Source organism: Phocoena sinus, chromosome 18 (assembly GCF_008692025.1).
Source record: "Phocoena sinus isolate mPhoSin1 chromosome 18, mPhoSin1.pri, whole genome shotgun sequence".
Taxonomy (NCBI): domain Eukaryota; kingdom Metazoa; phylum Chordata; class Mammalia; order Artiodactyla; family Phocoenidae; genus Phocoena; species Phocoena sinus.
Window position 1 is genome coordinate 20820915 of NC_045780.1, and position 21303 is coordinate 20842217.

A 21303-nucleotide genomic window follows, 5' to 3' on the forward strand; every position below is an offset into this window, starting at 1 on the left:
GAACTGGTCCCCATTTATTTTAATGCTTCCTTATGCCAAGTTCACACGTACACAGGGAATTGTTTTTGATCCATTCCCTTAACCAGTACATACTCTTTGTAGTATTTCTACTAGAGCTCTGTAATATACTTTAATTCCTAGTACCCTTCTTGATATATTTCAGAACTGTATTTGGTTATTCTCATGCAGTTATTCTTCCTTACATATTTTAGATTTGATATTTCAAGGGCCATAAAATCTGTTGGCATTTTAATTGGAAATGAATTGAATTAATAGACTAAAATGGGGAAATTCACATTTTCAAGAAAATGGCCATGTCTATCCATATATTTTCCTATTTTTTGGTCAATTATTTTATGTCCATGTATAAAATTTTATAACTTTTTCCATATAGGTTTTGCCTATATTTGTATTACAAATGCTACTACTACTACACAAATTGAGCCAGATATCATTTTAAGTAATTTGCAAGTATTATTTAACTTAATCTGTACGTTAACCCTCTGAGAAAAGTGTCAATTATTATTCCCATTGAAAAGATGGCTCTTGTGAGAGTTGAGGCTAGAGAAGGAAGCTCACACCAGATGACTCGGATCATCTCAATCAACAAGGGGCAGGAATATTGGGCCAGGAAAGGATGCAGGCTGGTAGGGAGATAAAAGCAAGAGGAGAGAGTTTGGAATAAATGTCTAACTTTTGGGTTCTGTGATCTCTTTAATACCATGATAAATAGTATGATGGACCCAGAAAAAAGCACATACATACAAAATCATGCATAAAGAGTTAGGGGTCCATGGACCCCAGGTTGAGAATACCTGTTCTCGGGAATTAATGAAATTGAATAAAAGCATTTCTAAGAAGTAATTTGAAGGCAAACAGCTTGAATTTATAGCATTTCAAGTCTATGTTTCTGGGACTTCCTTCAGCAACATTCAGTAGCCGGGGAGTAGCAGCTGATGCGGTTTTAGGGATTGAGGCTGTGAGCTCCATAGCCACCCAGGGTGGGATAAAGTAAGGAGGGCAGTAGGGGTAGAGGGAAGGCAAAGCACAGGCCAGTTAAGAGGCAGAGGTGGCAGTGGAGGCATGTGGATGGTGGGGTAGGAAGTGGGAGAGGTCCTCTCTGGGTGTAGGCCATCAGGGGGGCATGACCTACAGAGAACATAAGAATAATAAAACGAAAATCAGTCTGCTGTCTATTATCATGATGCACAAGCAGTTCTAAACACTGACAGTGATAAAGTATTCCTCTTCAAGAAAGCCTTGGTCTAAGACCTAAACAGCTGACTGCCGCCGGGTAGCCTTGTGCCACTTGAGGTAGATAGAGAGATTACGATGGAGGGAGTGGTCCAGGATGTGGGTGAGGCAGTGGTGGGAGGCTGAGGTGGGGACCACAGCTGAGCGGGTGCTAGAGAGGAGGGTTCCTTCAGGTGGGTGTTTGCAAGCAGCAGGATTCAATGGCTTTCATCTCCTAGAATCTAGATGTTGACTGGAATCCAACGAGCTTTTTTTTTTCTTTTTGACTTGAATCAGCTGCTAGGCATAATCGCACATTTCACCCTCTTCAAACATCAGCTCTGCTCACATCTGCATCTGCCTCGATGTTCCACTGCCTTTTTCACCCCTTTTTGTAGCAGATGGCATTTATTTACTTACATGCTTTTCTCCTCTACAGACTGTGTGCTCCTTAAGAGCAGCGATTGTGTCTTACTCATTTCTGAATCACCAGAGCCTCCAGACAGGCACTCAAACACCTACTGAACCCATGCACAAGTGTATTTTGCTCTTGTTTTAGATTCCTCAGATGTCCGATGACCAGGCACCAGTAGCCGCCATGCTGCTGCTCTCCTCCCAGGTAAACGAAATGAGTCTCTGTTCTTCTTTATGAAGTGTTACTGCCACACCTCCATTCCATCCTGAAACCACAGGGATGCAATTAGGGAGATCTACAGTATCTCACGTATTTTCATCCTTCAGACCATCAAGACAGTATCTGTGCTGCTGCAGAGTCCTGACTGATGACTATTCACCCCAGAGTGAAGACCACCAGCATCTGGCCGCTTTGTCGTGTGATCAGCCCTGTCACAGTGATGCATGGTTGTGTCTCTGGTGTCCTGAAAGAAATTAGGTGCCTCTTGAACCCCACCCCCTGCAATGAATTACTTGGGAGTAATTATGCAATGGAGAAAACGGGGTCCAATTCACCCCCTCAGTCTTCCCTGGGGAGTCACAAGAAAGTTGACAGTTCTCTGTGAGGTGAACCACTTCTAGAATGGACTGAATCTCCACCATCTATTCCTATTCTTCTGCCCACCCTCTCCACCAAGATGGCCCCTGGAGGGTTCTGACCAAGACACTGCCACACCACTGACTAATGAAGTAGAGAAACCAGAACAGCTTGGTCTGATATTTGAGGTTGGAAGCAGGAACTTTCTAGAGGAGAAGTCAAAGAAGCAAAAGGAGTATAATGGCAGCCCCCCAACCATAGTACCCACTGGTGGGGTCCCAGGCCCCTCGCAAACACAGAAGCGTATTGAGCAATCGAGCATCTTCAACTCACCATCCGAGCTGGAGCAGAGCCTCAGATTCTCATTCCTCAATAGCAGGCTGGGTGCTGGAGCTGCACACAGGCTCTGGGCAACACGGAGACAGACTACGTGTAATGTTTGGTCAACATGACTCAGGATACCATACAACCTTCACATCCTCTGTTAGGCTGTGAGCGCTTGAGCACTTCCACGTGAAGATGAGAATTAGCCCTCAGGACGAGCATTCGGGGTTTGGGCATAGAACTGAGATATTTTAATTCTCTTGCTAATTTTCTAAAATGTGCATTCAAAAAATAAGTGTGGTCTCTAGGAAGGAATTCAGCAGCATTGGACTATAGCAGCTGCCTAAGTGATCCGCTGGTGCTCTTTGTAGGAAGCGTCTAAATAATTGAAATCTTTAATTGGGTTAAAGAGATCCCTAGTACATAGGTGCTCTATAAATAAAAGAATGAGTAAATAATATGGTGACCTTCCCTTTCGGGCCCTTCCCCTTAAAGAGATCATTTTGTTTCGTTTGCACCAATAAGATCACTGTTCAGGGACTCTTGAGAGGGGTTTGGTTTCACCTTGTGGTGGGGCTTTCCCAAGGAACTCCCTTTTAGCTTGTTTCAGGGATGCTGCCACCTCTTCCCTTGGCTCTTTCATTAAAAATGAATAATTTGTTTATCTTTGCTGTAAGTAGCTAGGCACCAGAGCATTGCGTTCGCAATTAGGGGCAGATCAAGAAGTCAGGGTAGCAGGCTGACCTTGCCTTGTTATCTGAAATCAACAGGTTTAAGTAGCCCAATGCCTACAAGACAGCTAGAGGGGAAAGAAAGGGAAGGAGAGAGAAAAATGCTCATAAAGAGGAAGTGGTAAGAGGCTTCTGAATTTCAGTGTGACCTGTCAGGTGATTTTTGCAGGGGAGGGGACATGAGAAAAAAAAAACACGTTAAGTAAAAATGTCCTTATAAAGACAAAATCTATTTCTTTCCTGCCTGATGATTTGTCATTCTAGTCACTTCCTGCCTTGTGACCACACACCCGGGGTTGACAAAGTTGTTCTGCAGATCAGAAAGAAGGGAGTTTCTGGTCACATACCAGTACCACTGAGAACAGTTTTGCTACCAGGTAAATTTCCTTTGTCTTTTTGTCATTTCTAAGTGCTTATGATGTTTTGCTTGTTGGGTGGCTCTGGTTCTGTGGATTGTGGATTTTGCCCCCAGGGGACTAGAGATCTGAGCACCTGTCGCCCTTGTCCGCTATGAGCCAGGGCACCGTTTAACTGCCCAGCAAAGCTCCAGCCACATCTCGTGGCCGCCCAGAGTGGGACCCTCCCCTCCGCTCTCTGGGGTGGCTTCTTCTCCAATTATATGCAGTTATCACCCCCCCCCAAAAAACTATGATTTTTGCTTCCTTTTTAAACCAAACCATGTTCTGATTTATTTCTATTGCTTTATTTCTGGGAGGCTATTTACTGTGATTTGATCTACTTTCAAATGTTCTCAGCAAAGTGGACATCGATCGTTTAGATGCTGTTGCACATTGGCCTAATGGGGATAGTTTAACTTTAGCTCCTGTGGTTCTGTTTTTCTAAAAAAACTCCTTTACAGTACTTTAGTGGATGTGCTAAAACGTCTTGAGTCGTATGTTAGTGTGCTACTGGTTATTTGAGTGATTTTGGGTACCGCCGGTTTTCAATGGGTGTGCTTAATAACCACATGGAATTAGAGGCTGTCTCTTCTCCATTTATTCTCTAAAAATAAAAGCAATTTGTGTTGCTTAGTTGTACTGTTTTGTAGAATTGTCTGAACTATTTGGTATCCCTGTGATCATACAAATGACCATTAATTATGGAAGAAAGGCTTCAGTCTATAATAGAAATTCTTATAAAGTTGATATGGGATATTTATTCCAGAAACTTTATGGAAACATAGACTTTGAACCTTGTAGCCTCAGCCTTTATTAATTACCATTATTCAACAATATTTAGTACCATTGACAGATGATAAACATAAAAGCCATCCGGACTGCAAATGGATTCATTTATCCGCACACTTATGAAAACCCAATTTTTCTTAATCAAGTATAGCAACTTGTTTCTAAAATTACCTCCTCAGGACAACTTTAAAAAAAAAAACTGTCGTTAAACGAAGGTGATTTATCCACACGTCTTGATTTTGAATTTATGTAATTTATCATAATTGGTTTCTAGTAAATAAAATGGTTTAAAGAACATCTACACAGGCAAATTTCAATGGAATTAACTGCTTACCTATAAATGTGAATTTCTGAAGTTGTAAAATGTGATCATCAATATTGTTTGACGCGTCTCACCTGAATAGTTTTTTGTTTGTTTGTTTGTTTGTTTTTTGCGGTACGCGGGCCTCTCACTGTTGTGGCCTCTCCCGTTGCGGAGCACAGGCTCCGGACGTGCAGGCTCAGCGGCCATGGCTCACAGGCCCAGCCGCTCCGCGGCATGTGGGATCCTCCCGGACTGGGGCACGAACCCGTGTCCCCTGCATCGGCAGGCGGACTCTCAACCACTGTGCCACCAGGGAAGCCCCCTGAATAGTTTTAAACTAGCAAAAATGTGGAGCTGAGGGAGAAGGACTTGGACCCCTAAAAATAACAGATTAAAACTATGCTATGTCTTATTTTAAGTAAAAATATTGATGAGAATAAAATGAATTAGGATGCAAAGGTATGTCAGTATTTTCCTTACATCGGGAGGAAATAAAAATGGAATCAAGTTTAGATTGTTAAAGCATCAACCTGATATCCATTTCTCTTCATTCTTGTTCACTCCCAGCAACATCAGGGAAGAAACTTCTGGGTCTTGCCCTTTGTACAAGCACTGCTGAGGTGGGACATTTCATTAGCTATCCCAGGGATGCTTTCTTTTGTCACATTTGAAATTTTGACTCCTTCATAAATTGTGCCTTGAAATAATCAGTAATTTGGGAAACAATTTCCGTGTTTTAACACCATTTCTAATTCTTTTGCTGAACCCTTTGGGGAATGGGAGGCCACAAAGTAACTTTCTCATTCAAATGTATCTATTTAAATTAGGACAGAACAAGTAGTAATACCACTTAAATTTGATACGTACTTACTATGTAAGCTACTCTTCATGCATGACCTCATTTAATCCTCCCAACTACCTTTAGAGATGAGGAACAGGCTTAGATGGTTGAAGGACACGGCCCAAGGTCACAGGGTGAGGGGCAAGGGCGGTAGGTAGCCAGGATTTCCGGCTGCATTCTGCCTCTCTGTAAGCGTCCGTCTATTCCAGAGCCTATCTTCCCCACCAGCATCTTTTTCCCAGATGTACCGCCTTATAGGCTTTTCGTTCTGAAGCTGACTGAAGAGATCTTAGCATTCATGATTTGAAGAGAGAAAGAAAGAAGACAACAGTTTGCAATAAACCCAGAAACTTTTTCATACATAAGAGGTATCACTGTGGGTTTCATATAATAATAGAATGAAGTGTTTTCTTTTAAGTAATGCATAATTTTACTCAAGAATTGTGTGCCTTCACAAACCTGCCTCAGCCACTTTCCCAACCTTATTTCTTGTCACTTCCTTCTGCTCTAGCTGCCACCTCCCACCTCTCCCCCTCCCCCCTCCACTTACCCACATGTCAAGTGCACAAGTCCACAAACCACCAGAAAGTTCCATGCTCTTTCACTCCTTTTCACTCCAACTGCCTTTCCAAGTGCTTTCTTCTTTATCTGTGAAACTTCTGGTCACTTTTTAAGGCTTATTTCAAGAAACCTGTCCTTTTGCAGGGCTTTCCTACTGGTTCTTGCCTCCACCGATTCTTCTGCGTGTGTTTGTTTAATGCTTTGAGTTTAGAGTAAGTAGAGCAGTAATCATATTGTTTTCCTTTCGAGTCCTTAATTTGCTGACAGCCTGAGCTCCTTCTCTGTTTCTCCTGGCATGTAGTAGGTACTCATGATATTTACTGAATTTTTTCTCAGTTCCTTAGATACGCATAGAAGTCTTTTTTTAATTTCACTTGTTAACCTAATATTTACTGAGTTCCCCCAGTGACTGCTGTGAACGGAGATATAACACCATTACAGTATTTTGCTTTCTAACATGCTTCCTTTTTGTCAAAGCACTATTCTTCATTTTAGTCTCAAAGCACTAAATAGACATTGACTTCAAGGCATTTAAGGAATTGTCCAATGACCACAGCCAGCAGGCAAAATTAATCTTATTATTTTAGTTTAAATACATTAATTGAGCTAAAGCTTAGCTACCCTTACCAAAATTACGTACCTGATAATAAGCATATTGGATGACCGAGAGCACAGGAACAGATACCATTCACTTTTATTTATTCATTTTGCACTCTTCTCAGAAAATTCTCAAGTCAACGTCTCCTTGTTACCAAAAAAGTGAAGGCTCCTCTGCGTATATGGGGGAGATGGCAAATGAATTCTAAAATCAGGTTAGGTAAAATAAAACTAAGAAATTTTCTCCTAAGATTATATTTATGAAGAGTCAAAAATTTATAAAATAAAATTATAAAATCTGATGACTTTATGACTAATAGATTTTATAGCAAAGTGACATTATTTAGATTCATGTAATTGTCTCCTTAGGATATTTTTTATTTGCTAGTTTTCCAACTCACGGATATCATCAAATTAAATGATTCTATTCCATCTGCGGGTGAACCCTGCAGAAATAAAAATTAGAATTAGAGTCCACCAAAATATAAAACTAATCAGTGTCAGCAGACTCCAAGAGTTTCAAGTTTCCCTGTTTTACCAGATGGCAATGCACTTCTTAAAAGAGTTCATGTTTCACACTGTTTTCATTTTGAAGTATAAGAAGTTACCACCCAATCAGATATTCATCTTCTAGGAGCATCTCCCTACGGCTGCTGTGACCACTGGGCTCCCCAGATGGCAACTCCCGGTTGCTTTCCTTAGTTGCCTCCTGGTTGAACTTCCTTATGCTGTTGACTGTTCCCGTTGTTTTGTTTGTCAATTTCAGTCATTACATCAGTTTTCCCAGCAATTTCATAGTCACTCCACCTTGTAAGATACTGTAAGCAGCAGATGGGGAACAAAGAATTTCCATTCATCATCCTGATAATAATAGCTTAGCCTTCTATACTACTGTTTTGGATTGAGTGTTTTTCTAAGTGTTTTGACCGTATCAATACATTGAGTCATCACAACCCTGTGAGGTAGGTATTGGTGTTACCTTCGTGTTGGAAGGCAAGTTAATCCATTCAAGTATGTTATTACTTTAATTTTCTACAATTGAATCAATTTTATATTAACCACTGAATTCCAGGGGAAACCTCCTGGAATAAACAGGCAGCGGGCCATGGTGCTTATTTGTACCTAGACCTGGAGTTGCACGCAGATAATAATAATTTATCCTAAATAAATGCATCTGTATCGTTAATTGCTTTTATTAAAGACTATTCTTTGTCAACATCATCATCATCAGTATTTACTCAGCCCCTCTGCCCTTGACTATTTGGTTTTTACCAACTTATAGACCTGTATATAGGTCACAGAACATGATCTCTACCCTCAAAAGCTTTGAGAAGTTCTCAGTCATAGAAGACTAGAATACTTGAGTCAAGTGGCATTCCCATTTTCTAACTGTTGTGATCGATAGACGTGAATAAATTAAACAATTTAGTGTTTATACCCAAGCACACATATCTATAATTACATAGTAATGGCCAAATATAGGTATCCTAAAAAATGTGAAAAAATGGAAGATTGTTTTAATTGTGAGCTGAAGAATAGAGGTAAAAAGTGACCCACTTACTGAGTTAAAATAAGTTTTGCTCAACTTCAGAGCCACGCCTGCCTCAGCCCCACCTTAAGTTATAAGGAGGCTTGTTTCTCAAATATGGTCAGTTGTTTTTTCTGGCAGAAGGAAAAGCTAAGATACTAAATTGAGGAACTTGCAAAGAAAGCCACAGTTTTGTGGTTGCAGCATTGATTCTTGTTTTAGTCTAGCACCAGTTCCACGGACAGATGGACACACTTGCATGCTCTCTCCATCTCTTTGTCTGTCTGTGTGTCTCCCTCTCCCTCTCTCTCTCTCTCTCTCCCCCTCTCCCTCTCTCCCCCCACCTCGCTGTCTCTCTCTTTCACACACACACACACACACACACACACACACACACACACACACACACATCCTCTCGACTGGCTGAGCTAAAATGGAAAAGAGATTACATTCTCCACAGGCAGAAAAGCCAAGATGCCAAATTTGGCCAGCAAATTAATGTGGCATGTGAATTGCAATCTCTAAGATAATTTCTTTTCCCTTTTTCTCTGGTTGCACTTTCAAGAGGGAAGTGAATGAATGGACTAATTACTTTACAATTAAATCATACCCTGCATTTTGATTCCTCAGTCTGGTAGTTGTCTCCAGTATTTATCCAAACTGTGTTTCTGAATGAATGAAGTAAAGAGGCGCACAAGTGCATCTGTATAAAATTTGCATCCTCTGCCTTTTTGCCGTTCCTCAGGCAAAATTTAGAATTAGAACTGCATCTTTGTTAACCTCAGGTGTCACGTTTTAAAATGTGGATCCTTGATGTCATGGGCTCACATTACCTTCACCAGGAGGCAATGTGATTAAGAAAGAAGAGTGGAAAGTACATTCCTTATGGAGAAAGCTACATAATAGATGCAAAGAGAAAGTAAGAAAAAATGAGGAACATGTATGCAGTTTTGCATTATTGAGCCCCTTTTTCTTCATCTCAAAGATGTAAATGGGGCTTCCCTGGTGGCGCAGTGGTTGAGAGTCCGCCTGCCGATGCAGGGGACACAGGTTCGTGCCCCGGTCCGGGAGGATCCCACATGCCGCGGAGCGGCTGGGCCCGTGAGCCATGGCCGCTGAGCCTGCGCGTCCGGAGCCTGTGCTCCGCAACGGGAGAGGCCACAGCAGTGAGAGGCCCGCGTACCGCAAAAAAAAAAAAAAAAAAAAAGATGTAAATGAACTTTCCCTTCATTTCCAATGCTTTATAACATTAATTTTCTTTTCCCTTTGGAAAGATGGAATATCATGGGCACCTTTGATGACTTTTTTCAGATTTTTTCCCTTCCCTCATTGTCTTTCAAGTTGAGATTTTTCATCAAATATCCCTGATGCTCTGTTTCTTTCCTGTGACCACAGAGGAAGACAGTTGAGACTCTTAATTTGTCTGGTGATTGAATATAATGTATATAATATAAAATGTATTAAATCTCATATATAATGTCAGTTTTTAAAGCTTGTGAGTCTGAGTGTCTGCAGTTTCTGTGCATGAGACAAACAGGTATGGTCTAAAGAAAAGAGCAAATTTGGAGGCAAATTTGGATTCCTTTTCTAGCCTTTTACTAATTGTGGAGCCCAAGCAAGTCTCTTAAGCCCCCTGACGCTCAGTCCCCTCATCTCTGAAATAGGGAAAAGTACTGTCTATCCGCTGGGTCTGCTCTTGGGTCCATCTCCCCTTCCGTTTCCCCATTTCATCAGTCTGTGTGTATATCTCACTCTGCTATGCTCACCATCGCTGCTGACTTACTGAGCCCTCAGTATTTGCTAGGCATTGTGCTAAGCTCTTGACATATATTTGCTCTTATATTTCCACACAAAAGCTGCCTGGGGTTGATGTTCTCATCTTCTTAGAACAGACGATCAAACTGAGGTTCAGGGAGGCTTAAGTCCAAGGTTACAGAGCTAGTCAGAGCCGAGATTCACACATTGCCTCTTTTCCATTTTAATATTCACAGTGTCTTAAACATGTAAACCATGTCTGTTTTCACTGCATTGTATTTTCTAACGTGGTCCACTGGCTACTTTCTAATAAGTCTAAATATTCCTTTCTGTGGTTGAATATTCAATGATTATTCCTAATTTTCCATCAGGCGGAGATCCCAACTCTGCCTTTGATGGGTCCGCCGCTATATCAAACAAATAAATGCTTGAGGATATTATGGTACAGAGTTCTTAAGGGTTATGAAGCATTTACGCTATTTAGTTATTTAAAATTTTGACAAAAGAAATGTCATAGCATATCCCATTAGTAAATTGGTATTGGTAAATATTTGCCCACCGAACTGTGGCTTCCAAGAAAGTGTAGATAAATCTAGTCTATCAAATGAATACAAATTCCTGCCTCAGTTTATCTGTAACTGCTTGTTTTGTCTTTTATGAGAATGAGCTGGTCCTTAGAAGTTCTAAAAGAACTACCCCAAGAAGCCCATAGAAAATGAGGTCACATTATCGAGAGTAAATAGAAGCTTCTGTTGTCATTGCTGCTATACAGATGTCAGCTGCATGTTGTCTTGGTGTTTTTCCATCAGCTCAGACCACAGCAGAGAAAGTGCCTGGAGAATTCCGGAGTGGGTAAGAGATAGAGGCAGAGAAGTGGCCAACAGACTCAGTCCCCAGGCACTGGTGTACCTGAGAGTGAGGAGAGACATAGCCCAATGGTCTTCATCACAGATGCCCAAGATCCTTTTTCATTTCATGTCTCACAATGGATGTGCGGGCTTTTCTTAAGATTGCTATACATTTTCCCACTCTGGCCACACTTCCTCAACTGTCAGAAGGTACTTTCCGCGATAAGTATTTCAGGCAAGACTAAGCCCAGAGCCCCTTGACCGCTCAGCATGAGATCAGCCAATACCGATGCTGTTGGCTTCTAGCTGGTATCATCTTCTAATTCCGCAATTGCTTTTGAAACTGCCTTCAAGGACTTTGGAGGAGAGATGTGGTACAAGCGCCAGAGCAACCAAGCTAAGATCATTTGAAGATAAAGCGTAGGTGTGAAATCTAGATTTACACCTATCCACACATGTGACATACATACAATTAAGTGTGACTTTTAGACAGTGACTCTGGGTAATATTTCATATAGTTTATAGTGGAAATTGGGTTTGTTCCCCAAGATAATTTTGTAAAAGTTCTGGGTTTTTTTATTTTCTCCTTCCTTCCTTCTGCCCTCCCTCCCTCCCTCCCTCCCTCCTTCCCTTCCTTCCTTCCTTCGCCAAGCACTGTTGTATACAATTTAAACACTTTATCTAATTTCATTCTAACACAACTCTTATGGAGTGAGCACCGTGATTGCATTATTAATATCCCCTTTGTACATATGAAGAAACTGAGGCTCAGAAATTTCAAGTAGCGTGTACTCAAGCACACAGCAAGAAGCTGTTACATCAGAAAATCCAGCATCTTTTCACCAAACCATGTTGCTTCCTAGTTCGTTCTTTTTTATGTATATAGCAAGCTTCATTTCATGAAGGAAGATAAGATCGTTAACGTACAGATGAGGTTTGTGAGACGCCTATGATGCCTTTTCACACTTGCTTAGACTGGGAGAAAGTGGGTCGTGTTCTAGCACAGGTGAAGCTGTAAACTAAGCCAGTGCTGTTCTTAAAACGAGTGGAAGAAACTCCTCCCCTCATTCTCTCCATCCACATATTGAAGATGTGAAGTACATTTCATGGACGGTGCATCTCAGGGGTTTTTTTTTTAACCTTTAAGTTGTTTAAATGTTCATTGACTTGTGTTTTTCCCGTACTTTGGTTACACCAAACTAAGCTTCCGGAGGCTCTACTCCTCTTTTCTGACGAGTCACTGACTCACTTTGAGACTTTGGGGAACAAGTTCGCTTTTCAGAACCCCCATTTTCCCGTTTTCTCGCACATCAGGACCACAATGCCTGAGGCTTCCCCAATTCAGAGCGATGTAAGCCTGGGCCAGTTACTTAAATCTCAGTTCCCTCATCTATAAAGAGGAAATCATCGTAATGCTCCATAGAATTGTGGTGGAATTAAATGTGATAACGCATATAAAACATTCAGCATTGGGTAAGCACTCAGTAAACATTAGTTTGTCTTCCATTTGTCCTTTAGCTATTGTTTTCTCTGGCTCCAACATAGATAAACTTTCTGTGGAGAGAATATGGGTTCATCATTCTACATGAATAAGGAAAAGACTGACCTTTAAGCTCTCTCCTCTTCATCTGTGGAAACCCAGGTCACATGTCGCTTCTCCCCGGGGCGCACGCGTGGCTCCCCAGGGGAGAGCTGTTTTCCCCATTCCTGTGGATCTAAAAAGTCCCCCTGTATTCTAGTGACGGGTGTCTCTCTCCCCTACTAAACAGGCCAGGACCACATCTTCTGTCTGCGTCGCCAGCATCTAACCCACGACCTAGCATATAGTAGGTACTCACTTGGCAGATGTTTAGTGAAAGAAGAAACGTACAAATAAATATATGAATCCGCCTAGTGGTGGACACTTAGAATTACCAGAGGATGAATTTCATCGTCCAGATAATGATATGCAAATTACATTCAAGTGAACTCTAACACCCATTCCTAGTTCTTTCCTGTGTGCTCCTGGTACATTGAGTTTGTGCATCTCAGCTGATTTTACCCTCCTTTCCGTCCTGCTCTGTCTGCACACCACAGCCCCTTTCCTCCCAGCAGGACTCAGCTCCAAGTCAGACACTGTACACTTAGGTAGAGAGACCTGAGCATCAGCCACGGCCAGCAGGGTTTACAGAAACTGCCCGGCCCCAGGTTTTGTTACCTCAGCCAGAACCCTCTGGTGGCTGGAGGGTAGGGGCCAGGGGGCATCCCCAGCCTAGTTCAGAGACTGCCAAGGGACACTTGCAAAGTCATCTTTCCTGCAAAGTGGTTTCATATAAACTTGACGCATCCGCTTGCCTTGTTCTGTTGTTTGTATCTTTCAGTGGGAGGGATATGATAAGTATGTACACAAGAATATTATTGTTAAACTCCTCAAAGAAGGTGATAGTAGACTTCTTTTTTTAATGTTTTTTTATTGTGGTAAAAGTCACATAATATAAAACTTACTATTTTAACCATATTTAAACTCTACAGTCCAGTGGCACTAAGTACGTTCACATTTTTGTGCAACTCTCACCATCATCCATCTCCCGAATTTTTCACCTTCCTAAACTGAAGCTCTGTCCCCTTTAAACACTAACTCCCCATTCTCCCCACCCGCTGGCCCTTGGCATCTACCAACGTACTTTCTGACTCTATATGAATTTGACTATTCTAGGTACCTCGTATAAGTGGAATCAAACAGTATTTGTCTGCCCCTAATGTATATTGGAGTGCACTTTTAAGGTTAACTTAATATATGTCCTGCAAACAGATTGTACCTTCTTTTTTTTCCCCTGTGCTGTACAGTAGGCCCTCACCAGCCATCTACTTCATACATAGTAGTGTATATGCGTCGATCCCAGTCTCCCAATCCATCCTACCCGCCCTCCCACCCTGGTGTCCATACGTTCGTTCTCGGTAGTAGACTTCTTAAGCCCTGTATACCGTTTGTTTATGGGCTTGTTTGTTCATGGTTACAACTGATTTCCTACGTACTTAAACTGCGTGCCAGCCAGGATGCAGTGCTGTGAGATGATCTCATATAGTTTGTGATCTCATCATCTGCTGGAAGAAATGGAGATGTGGACATGGGGGTCTGAACCAGAGCTCAGAGGAGGAAAGATTCCCAGAGCCCCACCCAACCAACAGAGGACAGAATGTCTGAAACCTTGCTGATCTCAAAAGTCTAAGGGTATCATTTTCATATTCATCTACGAATTTGGTGTTTTGTCTTAAGGACATTGTGCCTCAGCGTGAGTTATTTTAATGTGGTTTGCTTTTTGGTTGCTGAGAAATATCAGAGGTCCTTCCTGCAAAGTCAAAAATGAATGTACAGAGGACGTTCACCTTGCCTCGGTCATTGTAACCCTGAAGGTGCCAATAGGATATGTATGTAGTATTGGGCATGTGTTGTTTGTAGCCCAGACCTGGATGCTGCTTGCTCAATACCTAGATTAAGTTCTCCTTCACGTGTAGGAAACGTACGTGAAATTATATTCATAAGATATTTGAAATCATGGGGGAATTATACTTTACCGTATGTTGAGCAGGTCTTATTTAAAGAACAACATTCCCTCTTAGGTTTGAAACTTATTATAAAGGAAAGAGGAGAAATAAAGAGCCTTGGACTCCAGTCCCAATGAGCTCGGTGACATTGGTCACATCCTTTAACCTGGGTGTTATTTCACTCCTCTGTGACAGGAAGAGAGTGGCCAGATAGAAAATCTGGTGCCTTTACCTCTACATTCTGTGACTCTGTTTTTCTTGTGTTATCATTTAAGGAACTTGACATAGATGCAGAAGATAGCAAAGGAAACTATTAAAGATTTGGAGAAAGCCTCCCAAAGCAGGTTAAAAGAATTTTTTTGAAGGCCCAGTGGCTGTCACCAACGCATGTGACAGAATTTTTATGAATTGAGCAGCTTCTGTAATTCCCTCTGAGAATAGCCCAAGAGAGGGAGCTTTAATCGTATCAGAAAAGATTTAGGTTACAGGGTTGGGATATGAGACACCAGAGAGGTTGTAGGGTTTCCTTATTTGGATATTTTTGAGAAAATAGTAGATGGCTCTCTTTCTGGGGCAGTTTGCATGCAGTCTTGCCTAGAAACTAGGAGCGAACTGGAGCAGCGGGACTTAAGATGTACGCAGTGACATCCCAGAAAGCTGATCTCACGTGCCGTTCTGGAAACTTCCCTGCTCTGTGCTGAGCAGTCAGGCAGCTGAGCAGTGGGCATCTGCCTTGGTCAGTGAGGAGAATGCATGAGGACAGAGCTTTGCCTGCTGTGGAGGTAAGGGCAGGTGGGGCTGGGAGATGCTGGGTCCACTTCCGAGGAGGTATCTCCCCGGAAGCTGCTTCAGGCCATGGTCACAGCTCCTGATGGCCCCTGACCCTATTTCTAGGCTCATTTGAAATACACCTTACCCTGGCTCTAACTTGTACATACACTTGTCAGCTAGTGAACAGACTTTTGGAACTTTTAACGTGGAAGGGACTTCATCTCTCAATTTACAGATGAGGAAACTGAGGCCCAGAGAGGCTAAGTGGAGTCTGACGTTACATAGACAGGTAGCATCCTGGGTCTCCCGACCCCCAGGCTCTCTCTTCCACCCCCTGCTCGTTATTTTATTCTGATTTCCTTGGAGATGTCCATGTGTATAAATGATCTGATTAGTTGTATTGCATGGGCTGATTGAGTTGTTTGATATTTTATTTTTTCAAAAGCTTCTGTGCTAATTTCTTCCTCTTATCTGATCTCTTCCCTGCTCCTCCTCCCACCACTGCCCTGTGTTTAGCCTTTCCACCTGTTCATATTTGATCTTCAGAACCTCTTCACTCTATAACCATTTTGCAGTAAGTGAGCTGTAATCTCTGTGTTGCATTTGAAACTTGACGTTTAACGGTGGGTGTCATGAAGCCCCAGTCTTCGTGGCCCCCTTGCTTGTAGCCCAGCAACCAGGGCAGTGCTTTGCACTTAGACTTCTAGGTGGAGTGAATGAATGAATGAATGAATGACGTCCGATATTGAGGTAATGGTGTCACAGTGGGTAATCAACTAGCCCATAATAATATTCAGCTTTTTGAAAAGATTATTTTCAAATAATCTTTGGGGTCCCCTGAGCTTTCAGTAGGGGAGGTCTGGATCTTAAGTCCTTGTGGCTGCATGTGAAATGAAGGGTAGCTGTGGACCTTCTAGACATGAACGCCAGGAGTATCACTGTACAGCCCAGGGAAGGAGAGAGAGGCCAAGGCAATGAGGGTCTCCCCAGCCCCAGCCTGGAGCATCCCCTTTGCTTGCAAGAGGTTTGCTCTGTGTTCCATCCTTAATGGGGTTGGACAGCTTGGTAGAAAACAGACATTGGGGGGTGCTGGGGGAGAAAGCAGGGAGCTGGACACTCCTTAGTTGGGGACAGAGTAGGGCTCTGTGTGCCATGCTAATACAGCTTCAGAAGCCCCTCAACTGAGTGATCAAACCACAGAGACCCCCAGAGAAACATCAGCTTTGGAGTAATCAGGGCTGCTGGCTTCCTCGGGGGGTGTTTTCATCCCCTGAGATAGCTGCTGAGCCTGTGCTGGGAATAGCCTTCCAAGAGTGCAGAGAGAAGAATTCTCCCCTCTGCAGCAGCCTCGGAAGAATCAGTGTATCTGCAGGGAGAGAAAAGACAATCTCAAAGAGATTTTGACTTGACAAAAGAGTTCATAAGAGCCCCCTTAAGTGGCCATCTGTATTTGAGGACATTTATAATTATTTGGTTCTTAAAAACAAAGGCACTTTTAAAATACATTTTGAGAATCGTCCCTTGTGTGAAAGTTTGGAATATCTGTATCCACAGAGAAATTGTATCCCCAGCATACATAGTAAGCTATCACCACCACCACCCCGCCCCTGCACAGTGTTCTACTTTGTAAAAGAAAGCGGACAGAATTAACTGAAAGCAAAACTCCTTCCTTATCTAACTGTAGCATGATAGCTTTTAAAAAAAAGTTATGGGGATTTTATTTTGCTTCGGAATCCTAAGCATTTCATGTTTCACTTCTTTAATCATCAGAGTCCAATGCTAAAGATTACGGGATTCATGACGTTCCGGATGACATGTTGTTTTGGGTTGCTCACTACTCAGTGAGGTGTTCGGAAGTTGTACAATTTTCCCCTGGATACGTACTGAACTTAGGAGGTAAAGGTGGGAATTTGGGTCCTGAGTTTCCAGTTTTACTTTCCCCACTGTGTCAAGTTGCAGGAAAAGTAGGGCACATTCAAAATAGTCCCTTGGCAATGTGATGCCATGTTACAGATGCCACTCTGATCCTAGCAGTTATATAATTGGGTGTCAATCTATCGAATCAAAATACCAACCCACACAGTGTTACCTCCTTTCAGAAATGATGCCAGTTCAGGAGCCATTTCATTTTGCCAGGTCACCTTTTATCAACCTGTCTACTTCTTTTCATTATCAGTTAGGAAACTCCTCAGAGAAAATTCAGCTTACATTTTTACATTTATTTTAAAGAACGCATTTCCTTCTGTAAATTCTACAGCACTGTGTTTTATAGTAAACTCCTACAGATTGTTTCTACATTCAGATTTCAGGGAACTTGAGTCAGGTACTTTTATTATAAGAAGTCATTCTCAGAAATTCTCTTTCACTACCCATCTGGAAAATACCAGCCTCCTTGAAACAGAGACTCAGAACTGGCTGACCTAAAGGAATGGACAGGTTTGGTGGCTTTTGCAGTTGGTGGTTATTTGATTTTCTTATGACTTTAAAAATAATCTTATTAAAAAGAACAACTGGTACTTTCTTTGGCCAAATGTCCTGGGATTTTACAATCATTGATTTAATAAATGTAAGTGCTTACAGAGAAACTAGCCAGACGTGACTTAGATGAATGATTTGAGATGTGTCTCCTTAGATTTATGACTTGGGCAGTGATTCAGAAGTGGGGTTCCAAAATTCACCACTGATTTGCAAAAAACCTTAAGATGGTTCTTGGCAAGTCATAGTTAGATGATACAGTCATTGAAAAGGGCCACACTTACTGCAAAAGCAGTAGAGCAGAGCCCAAGAAACTGCTCATTCATGCCCTGAAAGGGACATGCCTTCCTCAGCCACTTCTTTTAAGCTCCAGATGGGAGTATCCAAAAGCCACAGCCCATCCCATTACTGCAGGGACCTCTCTAGAGTCAGCTGCCAATATGGTGCCGGTAATTTGCAAACAAACCCTTGTCAATTCTCCTTAAGAATCTTAGTCATATTATAACCCAAACCATCAAACATGCGTGAATTAAAATGGGTGTTTTTTTTCAGGTAAACATATTAATAGACTGTGTAAAGTACCTAATATTTGATTCTAGCCCCAGCCATGTCCTTCTTAGAAATGGTCTGATCCACATGTTTTTCCATCAGTTACCTCCTCTTCCTGCTTCTCTGCTTTGTGAAAATGCTGTCATTTGCACATTCAGTTGAATTAGTTAAAGAGTCTGTTCTCAGTTCTGGCTCTTAATGGCCCTGTGAATGGTCAGTCCATCCTTTTCCTGCTCTGCTCTTTCAGCTCTGCATTTACAAACCCTTGCCTGGCAGTGCTTTGAGGACTTGTACACAGACAAGGCATTTCATCTCATTGGACCTTAAATCTCTTTATTTATAAAATGAGGGTGTTGTACTAAGTTATTTCTTAGCTTGCTCTGTCTCTAAAAGTTGGGTTGTGTTTCCAGGACTTACAGCTCGCTCTGATGGTAAAAGAGATTCTCTCTCCATATCTATTTGTGTTTGGGTGCAACAAACAACCAACGGTATCAGAGTCATTTAGGCTGGCGAAGCCTTCTTCTCCAAGTCACCTCTTAAATTAATTCAATCTATTCTCTTTTCCTTTAGCTATTAAATCACTGGAGGGTTTTGGATTTTTTTAATTTGAAGGCTGTCTCACTATTTGGCTTCTCCCAGTTGATCCTCCCCATTTATGTAAATCTCTTACAAAAATGTGGTTTACCAGATGCTCAAGGTTTTTCATCTTGTCCTACCTGCCATGGTTTAAAAATCACATCGTTTTAAAATAACCCTACTTTCCCTTCCTAGGTCTTTTATTTGAATGGGCCCTGCAATTTTTATTCTAAAATATTTTCTCTGCGTTTTTACTGTACCATGATCTTGAGATTTTCTTTCTTACCCAACACTGTAATTCTTTCCTTTCTTCCCCGGCCCTGCCCTTGATCCTTAAAATACAGTCTCATTCCCTGCCTTTACATATATTTCTCACCAGTGTCTCACAGTGCTCTCAAATCTAAAACTCTTACGTCAAAGGATAGGCCAAGTTTAGATTCGGAGATCCCATTCATTCTTTTTTTTTTGGTACGCGGGCCTCTCACTGTTGTGGCCTCTCCTGTTGCGGAACACAGGCTCCGGACGCGCAGGCTCAGCGGCCATGGCTCACGGGCCCAGCCGCTGTGCGGCATGTGGGATCTTCCCGGACCGGGGCACGAACCCGTGTCCCCTGCATCGGCAGGCGGACTCTCAACCACTGGGCCACCAGGGAAGTCCCAAGCTTTGATTTCTTAACACATGAAAGCGAAAGCTTCCTAAGCTAGAACACCTGGATAGAGACTTCATATTATAGCTTTTTTAATCTCCCATAGGCTAGGCATGTTATATACTTAATGAATAATTGCTGAATGAATGAATGAATGGGTGGATGGAATGAGTGTCTAACAGAAATGCAAAGCAACATAAATAGGCAGCATGGGAGAGGAGAAAAGACTTGACAACTGGAATCTTGCTGCACCTCTACCTGGCTGTGTGAGCTGAAAGATGAATCTTCTCTGAGTTTCTGGTTCCTGCTCTATAAAGTAAGGCTACATGTACCTATGCCATCAGCCTTCCTTGAGCAACATTATAAGAAACATAAAACTTGCATTTACTACATCCCACAAGTGTCCTCTTCTCCAGGCCTAGGTGAGGATATTGCTCTCAGACCTCAGTTCTCCTGCCCTAAGAAGAGTGGTTTGTCTTATGTAAATAGAGTGAATTATGTAACTGAGATGTCCTTTCTTCACTGAGCGTCTCGAGAACTCAGAGCTAGATTTTCAGCATACTTCTAGCAAAACGTTCAGTCCTGACCATGTGTTTGAAATATGCAAGCTCTTGCTTGCTATCCTCTGATTTCACCTAAGCTAATTACTCCTTCTCCCTGTTCACATGATTTTATTGGTTTACTTCTTAGGTTTGGTTAGATCTTTGTAACTGGGCTCAGATTGTTTTCGGAACAAGGCTTGATTTTAAAAAAAGAAAGAAAGGAAACGAACAACAACAAAAAAAAAAAAAAAGAAAGAAAAGAAGGAAGGAAAGAAGAGAGGAGGGAAGCGGGGGAGGGAAAGAGACAGAGAGAGAAACAGACAGACAAAAAAGGAAGGAAAGGAAGTGAAGGCAAGAAAGTCAGAAAGCCAGTAGCTGTCTCTTGAGGGTTATTGTGATGTGTGAGACTGTGTCTCCTTGCACAGTTAAGCCCTCGACAGTTTATACCTTCCATCAGAGAACCCAATGGACTGGTACATTTTTAGATATAAGGTAAATAATAATACAATAAATCTTTATTGATAATAAAAGATATTTTTGAGGAATTGAAATAATAACAATATATGTAATCCCACGATTTTTAAATCATGCTCCCTGGAATTCCCACCGTGCGTAGATGACAAGGAGGTGGGATAGTGGAGGTAAGGTGACCTTCAGGGTCTTTTTCAACCAAAGGCTTTCAGGGTTGGTTTTTTTTTTTTAATTGAAGTATAGTTGATTTACAATGTTGTATTAGTTTCAGATGTACAGCAAAGTGATTCAGTTATACATATATAAATATCCATTCTTTTTCAGATTCTTTTCCATTAGAGGTTATTACAAGATACTGAATATAGTTCCCTGTGCTATACAATAGGTCCTTGTTGTTTATCTATTTTATATATAGTAGTGTGTATCTGTTAATCTCAAACTCCTAATTTATCCCTCCCCAGAGTTATTTTTATTTGTTCGCTGTTATTTACATGTAAGGTTTCTATTCACAGAGGGCTGCTTAGGAAAACAAAAGTTTGAAACTACTGATACATGTGATAAATGGTATGTGACAGGATAGTGAGTTGGTGGATAATGGATGAGGACTTGCAAAATTGAGCAGAATGCATTTCTGGCCAACAGGTTTAAGTGCTGAAACTGTTCCCTTTCATGTGTGGTTGTTCATTGTCACTGAGAACAAGTACAGCACTATAAAATGATGTGCAGATATAGAAAAGGAAATCCATTTAAAACAGTATCCAGTCACAAATTTTAAATATTTTTAAAAAGCAGTAATTTCACGAAAATTCCCCAAATATAATTATACATAGAAGTACCCCTTCTCCCAC

The 21303-nt window shown here is 41.7% G+C and overlaps 1 protein-coding gene across 1 annotated transcript in view; it reads left to right on the forward strand.

Moving 5' to 3' along the window:
• Nucleotides 1–1793: 1793 nt before the first annotated feature.
• The window catches only part of LCP1 (lymphocyte cytosolic protein 1), a 57144-nt gene continuing 37634 nt past the window's right edge, over nucleotides 1794–21303 (forward strand). Inside the window, exons 1-2 of the mRNA XM_032610934.1 lie at nucleotides 1794–1852; nucleotides 3544–3656. The gene's annotated coding sequence lies outside the window, so the exon portion shown is untranslated. The remainder of the gene's footprint in view (nucleotides 1853–3543; nucleotides 3657–21303) is intronic.